At 34.2% G+C, this 8122-nt stretch overlaps 1 long non-coding RNA gene across 1 annotated transcript; it reads right to left on the reverse strand.

Moving 5' to 3' along the window:
• Positions 1–7524: 7524 nt before the first annotated feature.
• On the reverse strand, positions 7525–7821 carry LOC118485482. The gene is made up of 2 exons (XR_004876268.1): positions 7702–7821; positions 7525–7595 (listed from the first exon to the last, which is right to left on the reverse strand). It is a non-coding gene; the product is annotated as an uncharacterized LOC118485482 (long non-coding RNA).
• Between the last annotated feature and the right edge of the window lie 301 nt (positions 7822–8122).

Here is an 8122-nt window from a genome sequence, read left to right on the forward strand (position 1 = left end):
ATGGTTTTTCCAGAAAATATGTTTTGTTGATTTTACCACTTGTAGGTTGGGGTTAATTCATCACATTGCTCTTTCAATCACTTGGAACAATTTTAACAATTTTAGGTTCTTCCAACAAATAACACTTGTAGAAAATCAAGTACAACTTAATGTACCTAATTAACCACTTGAAGATCGAAATATCACAGTTACCAACCTGTGACTTTCTCAAGAAAGATGCCGATTCCTACTCCCCAATTACCAACCTGGGAGTTCCGGCAAGTCAGGATTTTACTTGTGAAAAACTTCCATCCAAGCCTGACTGAACTTGGATGTGACTTTCTCTTCATCTTTTTCACTTGGGGTGTAAGTTGCTTTCTTTGTTTCATAAAAATCTTTTACCCCTTTCACCTTTCACTCAACCATTTTTCCAAAAATCTTTTTAACATTCCCATTAAATGCTTTCTCGACATCAAATTCTTTCTTCTCAGAATAGAATTGATTCGAGATCTCAACTTTACCAACTTTTTGCTTAAAATTTTCAGTCCTCAATAGTGGAAAGTTCTCATCATCCATTGGAGGAACTGAGTTTTCTTCCTTTTGAACAACTTGTGGCTCCTCTGATTTTGTGGAATCAGATTCATCGCCAGATTTCACATCTGATTTCTTAACAACCCATGCTTGGTTGTCAAGATTAACTTTTCTTTTGTAAAATCTTTTCTTTGAACATTCACCAACTTCATATGTTAAGTTTTTGAAAACTTTGAGTTTCTCAGTTGGTGGTTCATTTTTCTCAACAACTTTTTCTTTCAGTTTAGAAACAACTTCCTGTTTGATGTTGGTTGCCACTGGACAGTTCCAGGAAATGTGACCAACTTCTTGACATCGATAATAGGTTCTTGTTTCCTTCTTCTGATTAGCTCCATTCTTCATTCCTTCTAGCCTCTTCGCAAGAAATTCTTGATTCGATTGCTTCTAGAATGAACTTTTTCCTTCTTCCTCTGAACTTGTCCCTGAAACAAATTTTGTATTTGGTTTAACATCTTTCATATTTTTAAGATTTTCTACATCAAAACCCAATCCTTTCTTTTTAAAATTACCGTTATGATTCGGTTTCATTTGAAAACCAGAACCAGAAGCGTAACTCTTTTTCTTGTTTAAAATTTTGTTTACTTTTTGTTGATCTCTTGAAGTGTATTTTTTAGGTTTTTCACTAAGATTTACATCTTTTATTTTAGAAATATTAATTTCTGTTAATTTGAAAACCTTTTTGATCTTTTCAATTTGAACACTTCTTATTAGAAATTCCTTATCAGAATATAATTTGTCTGAATCATTCAAAGTATATGCCACTTTGATTGATTCGTCATTCAAATTAGATTTTGATAATAAGAATTCTTTATTGTAAACCCGTTTAACCGACGACTTTGGACTTTCAACTGATGATGATCCCGAACTTTCAGACTCAGATTTTGATTCCGACTCCTCATCTTTATCCAACACATGATCGACCACCTTTTTTTATTAATTCAGACTCATGATCAATGTCAGACGATGTGAACGTGACATCAATATTTTCTGGTAACTCATCAGTTGTTTCGGATTTTAACTTTATATTGACAGCCTTTTTGACTTGCTCCTCATTCGGTTTTCTGGGAGAATAACCTTCCCAAATCGGAGGCGGACACTTGTTATAACTAACACTCTGTTTCTTACCAGTATCCTTCTTTTTCGGCTTCTCATCTTGAAATGTTTCAAGACCTGCAACAGTTGGATAAATTCGATCAATCAGATAATCAGAACTAGAATAACTCTGTAATAACCGTCTTATTCTTTCATTCTCTATCTTCTCTGTTTCCAACTCTTGCTTCCTTTTTGCACTTTCTTCAATGTAAAAATTTATCGCTTTCTGTTTTGACATCATGACAGCATTCATCATTGTCAATGCATCTTCTCTTTCAGAGTTTGTCTTTTGAAGAGCAGTTACTGTTCTGTTTAATACATCATACGATTCCTTCACATAATTGAGATCAAACAGTAACTTTTCTTTCATCTTGTCGAGTTCACTCAACTTCTCATCTTTCTCTGCACACTGTTTGCAAGATTCCAAACACTTCAAACAAGGTTTGATAACCTCAACAATCTTTTCAATTTCTACTATCTTTTCAACTTCAACCGTCTTCTCAGTAACTTTAACTTCTACATTCTTTTCTTCCTGATCTACACTCTCGCATTTTACTTCTTTCTGATTCTTTGTTGCTTGCTTCTCCTTTAGCTTCTCAATTCTTTCTGCAAAGTAAAATTGAAAACTTTCAGGAGATAAATGAGTTTTTTCAATATTAATATGCATTTCTTCCTCATCATCACTGCTGTCATCAGTTGATGACTGATCAAAAACTGTTGTTTTTTCTGAATTATCATCAGAAGAAACAGACTCTTCCTCTTGGCTTGACTCATTACTAGCAAACACTTTCAACCATTCCGTCATCAAATCAGGCTTTTGAACTGTTTGAGCAATCAAGGCTACAACTTTTGAATTAGGTGGAATGTATTTGTCCGAACTAAAACCTGCAGCCACTTTCTCATCATCTTGATCGATTATACCAAAATAAGCTTTCTTATTTGCATCTTCAATCATTTTGGCATGTGCAGTTTGTGGTTCTTTTTGTTGATGCGGTTGATGAGTAATTTGTTGATATATTGCTTTCCGATAGTAATCATTGCTACCAAACGGATTCTTTGCTCCACTTGCTTCTTGATTTTTGCATTCTCTCTTAAAATGTCCTTTCTCCCTGCATCGAAAACAAGTAACTTTAGATTTATCAAAACCTAAAGTAGAGACATTTGCATCCAAGAAATCATTTCTTCCTGTAATCATCTTGAATTTTTTAGCTCTTCTCAAAACACTAGCTAAACACCATTTGATGTCCATAAGCTCCATCTCTTCAGCATCTATCTGATCGTAATCCTCTTTCGTCAGCATAGGATTTTCGATCCTCCCAGCAACCAATCTTTCATAAGATTCTAACACTGTAGCAAGTAATGACATGTGACTTTTGGCAATCTCTTCAGAGAAATTTTGTCCATTCTGAAGATGCAACGCGATGTTGCAATGAAGCACTTGACCATTATTGCTGTTTGAGCTTTGAAATTGATGACTTGAAGTTGAACTCTTCGGATTAACACTTGGATAAGTAGAAAATCCACTGCTGTTGTTTGAACTTTGATTGACTGAACCAGAAGAGTTTTGAGCACTAAAATCTGTTTGAACTTTTGGACTTAATTCAACAACTTGAACATTTCCTTTGTAGTACATTTTGACATCTTGTTGACCACTTGGATTATTCATCCTCGCAATATTTTGCTGTTCAAGATCTTGACCTTCAATCTTTTCAATGAACTGCGAAATAGTCAAATTGTCATATTCCCCAGTATTTTTCAAGATCATCAAATAAGTACCCCACTCTTTCTGAGGCAAAGCATCAGCTAGTTTATCAATCCATTCATCTTGACTTTTCTCAATCCCTAACAAAGACATAGATCGCACTAAGTGACAATATCTTTCAATCAGCTTCTTTGATGATTCACCTGACAAACTTGAAAACAAATCGAATTCCTTTTTTAGTAGTGCCTTCTTACTCTTGATCATCTTCTCACTTCCTTCAAACTTAACCTTAAGTGCATCCCAGATTGATCGTGAAGTACCATCATGTTGAAGTAGTATAAAGATATCTTCTTTTATAGCTTGCTGAAGAAGAGTAATCATCATTTTTTCTGCTTTGTACATATCTCTCTCTTTGTCATTTAGTTCGGAAATGGTTTTGATAACTTGCAAATCCGTACGCGGCTTAACATACTTTTACTCAATGCATTCCCAAGATCTCAAATGATTAGCTTGAACCCAATTCTCAAATCGGTCTTTCCAACCATAGTATTCCTCAATACCCATTAGCTTCGGGGGTTTTTGCAATGTTCCAGTTTCGTTTTCCATGTTCATGCTTTGAGCAATGGCAGCCGGAGTAGTCGGGGATGTGGCAAACACGTTATAAAATTCTTCTTCCATGATTCCGTAACAAGTTTTTCAAAATTTACACTTTCAAGCGAAATCCCTCTTCAAATGAAAATAGCCTCATCAAACGAAATTAGACTCTTCAAGCGAAATTACCTGCACAATGACTTTCAAACGAAATACCGATATAAGCGAAATCAGAAATTTCAAACGAAATAATAATTTCGTTCGAACTTGACCAAACGAAATATAATTTCGTACGAAATTATACTCAGTTTCAAACGAAATCACAACTTTGAAACGAAATTGTAATTTCGTATGGAATATTTCAAGCGAAATACTAATTCCGTGCGGAATGAGCAGCACTTTCAAACGAAATTAACTCCAAGATGTAATTCCGTGCGAAATTAAGGTGCTATTCCATGCGAAATTATGCTGATGTCATCATTTCAGTCAAACTTTTGTCAAATTGATCAGGTTTTAGCTCGATTTTAGGTCCAATTTTCTCAAGGCTTTGTTAAAACACGGTTATGCATATAATATGTGAAATTCAAACCATTTTATCCGTGAAATCTTGTTCAATTTTGAAAAGAAGGTGTAGAAGTTAGAAAATAAGATGAAATCAGGCTGAATTTGCTAGAACTCCTCCTCTTGAGCTCTGATACCACTTGTAGGATCTTTTTACCGACCGAAACGAGTCGTTCAGAGGCGTTCTACTCAATATGAAAGGTGGAAACAGACATATCGAGTTCGATTCAGCTAGATATTCTGTTTAAATGTCTTTCTGAAAAGTTTTACAGCAAAACGACACTTCGGCAGCACTTCGGCTCCAGAATCACACATACACGAATGACTCAAACGAAATTACAGACCCTCTATTTATAGGCTTCCTAATTTCGCTTGAACTGGCTCAAACGAAATCATCTCACACGAAATTATAATTTCGCACGAAATTACATGGTAATTTCGTGTGGAATTACACATGTTCATTTCAAGCGAAATTACCTACTTCATGCGAAATTACATGATTTCTTGATTTATGTGTCCTGATCTAACTACAAACATACAAGACTCGACACAAGACGAAGTCGACAGACGTATGCACCAACAATAACATATTTGAATGATGTTTGAAGTCGAAGGCAGATGCATGGCTAAATAGACTTTTGAATTTACAATCATACTCCTCGTATAGATCTATACTCTACGTATAGCTTTATTCACGTGCCTAGACAACATCGTATCAGCGTCAAATCAGTCTGACATACGTTGCGTATAGACCTATACGCAGCGTTTTACTTTATGTACATACGCTGCGTATAGGTCTATACGCAGCGTTTGTCAGACTGATTTGAAATGGTACTAGGTTTGACTATCTAGTCGTGTACCTACCCCATACCTACGCTCCGTATGGGTCTATACGCAGCGTAGAGGGGTAACCCTATACGCAGCGTATAGACCTATATGTTGCGTAGGAAAACCCTAAGTGTGTAGATAGCAAACCAAGGTGTGTAGATAGTTTGGCCCGAAAAATAATTAGGACCTATCGTTTAAACTTTTGAATTGTCTTAAACTTACTCAAATCATTTAAACTTCTAAATGGTATTGGTGCATATTTTTTATTAAGTTGAACATCCTATGCTTAACCAAGTAATGTTGTAGAGCTTATAAGAACTTGTGTTTCATTGTCATTTGTTTCAGCTTGAAGCTTTCATTATTGAAGATGCTAATGAAATTCAGTTACACAGGTATTATTCCTTCATCCAAATTCAACCAACTATTACTAGTTATTTCTTTTTTTGAACTTTTAATAATCATATACTACCATGATGCAGATTGCATCATTTGATCCAAAGGAAAATATAAATAAAAGTGTGTTCCTTCAAGACTCTATTGAAGAGTTATTAGTTTACTAAAACATCACGTTGTAAGGTTTGTTTATAAATCTAAATACTTAAATCAGCGAAGGGTTTTCTATTTATGATGATGATTTTTTATTTATAGAAGACTAGGTTTTTACCCGGGATTGCTTCCCGGGCTCGGGAAACTTAGTTATATTAATTACTATTTGTTATTAATACGACCACATTACATCAACCATCTCATTCGATTCAACAACAATGTTTTCAAATCACCGGATTAGATCATGAACTCATATTAGAGGACAAACAAAAGCACAACAGGACCACATGAATAATATCATTTCCACTTTTACTTCAATGCACTTACATGATAGGGTGATTTGGGATTTTGTAAAAATCTTTGTTTTTGTACTTCTTTACAAAATAAAATGTTGACCAAATTTCAAACAGATCTTGACCAAAAGTCAATCAGATGTTGACCAATAGTTAAACAGATGTTGAGCTTAAACAGATGTTTTGTTTAAGGCTAAACATCTGTTTATGGCCAAACATCTGTTTAAGGTCAAACATCTGTTTAAGTCCAAATATCTGATATAGAAGGCGAAACATCTGTTTAAGGCAAAACATCTGTTTAAGGTCAAACATCTGTTTAAGGCCAAACATCTGTTTAAGGTCAAACAACTGTTTAAGTCCAAACCTCTAATATAAAAGGCGAAACATCTGCTAAAGGCCAAAAATCTGTTTAAGCCTGAACAAATGTTTAACTTACTAAGATCTACTGTCTTCTCACACTGTTTTCCTCTTCAAAACACTGTTTAACCTAACATGGGTTTCCATTAACTATTGACCAAAAGGCAAACAGATGTTCAAACCACTGTTTGTTATTGAACTTTTTTACCAAATTACATAGAATTCAAGAAAACGAAACAATGACTTATAGAACTATAATTTAACACATAATCTAATTGGGCAAAGCAATCCATTATCTCACAATTCCCTGCTTTTTACAACATGAAACACAACATCATCATGCCAAATACAGCCATATATATCCATCCATTATTCTGAATTCATAAACCTATAAATGCAGTTACTATTAGCAAAAAGAAACCTCATATATCATCTATATATAAAACATAAAGTGTTAATAACAGTGTTTTATCATCTTAGCCTTACATAGCAACAAACCATCAAGTTAATAATTAAAAAAAACATACAACATCACCATCAAAAAATTCATAGTTATAGTATCTGATATCAGAACATACTTAAATGTCTTTGTTAAACTGACGTAACTTGATTTAATACGATCTTATGTTGCGAAGACACGTATGTGAAGTGCAACATATCACCAAACCTCAAGTTATTGTCAGTCATAAACTTTCGCCAACCGTCCAACCCATAACGTGGGTTCAATCCATTTAACTCTGACTTAACATCATAAACCTCCAAAACTCCAACAATGTTTTGAACTTTCAAAGGATGAAGATCAAGAGAAAGACCTGCTCGTCTGGCAACTTCAGCAGGAAGACGCTACATGTATTGTGTGGAAAAAAATAATAGTCAGACAAATAAACATAAATCATTAGTTTATTATAAAAAATGGTATACCAACCTATAGTCTCCTTTGCGATCAAAATGAAAGAACTCAGGGTCGAGAAGATGTCCAGAATGTTTTTTTTTGCAGTCTTTGCAATCTTATTTCTACGGTTAAGCTTTTTCTGAACGTTGGCGGCTCTCTTCCCCTTGATGAAAAAGTAAACATATACATGTGAATTAAAGGAATGTTGAATATATGCACAAAAAAACAGTTTATATAACATATACTAATTAACTGGTAATTATAGATACCTTAACTTTATGAACAGATGAAGAACATCCAATATGATCACTTGTGTCGACAGGTAAGGCAGCATTTCCCTTAGTTCTATTCTTGACCATCTCCTTTCTCTCAGAAGTAACTTTACCTTTCTTCTTAACCTGTTGTCATAGAGTAACTTTAATAACAATAGTAATATAACAATCTTTAAGATGGTAAACTTACATCTTGGGTTTTGTTCAATCGTGAAGACATGTGTCTCTTCGACGTGCATTCGGCATTAGTTGGTAAGTTCTTGTAAATAATACATTCTTGGATAAATATAACATTAGTAAAAAGCATTACTAATAGTTGTAAAAACATTAAATTCTTATATGTGTTAAATTAAAAATAAATAATTTTTATAATTTAGCAAGTACCTGGGTAACAGTTGTACCTTCACCTACAGATACA

The sequence above is a fragment of the Helianthus annuus genome, chromosome 13 (assembly GCF_002127325.2).
Source record: "Helianthus annuus cultivar XRQ/B chromosome 13, HanXRQr2.0-SUNRISE, whole genome shotgun sequence".
Classification (NCBI taxonomy): Eukaryota; Viridiplantae; Streptophyta; class Magnoliopsida; order Asterales; family Asteraceae; genus Helianthus; species Helianthus annuus.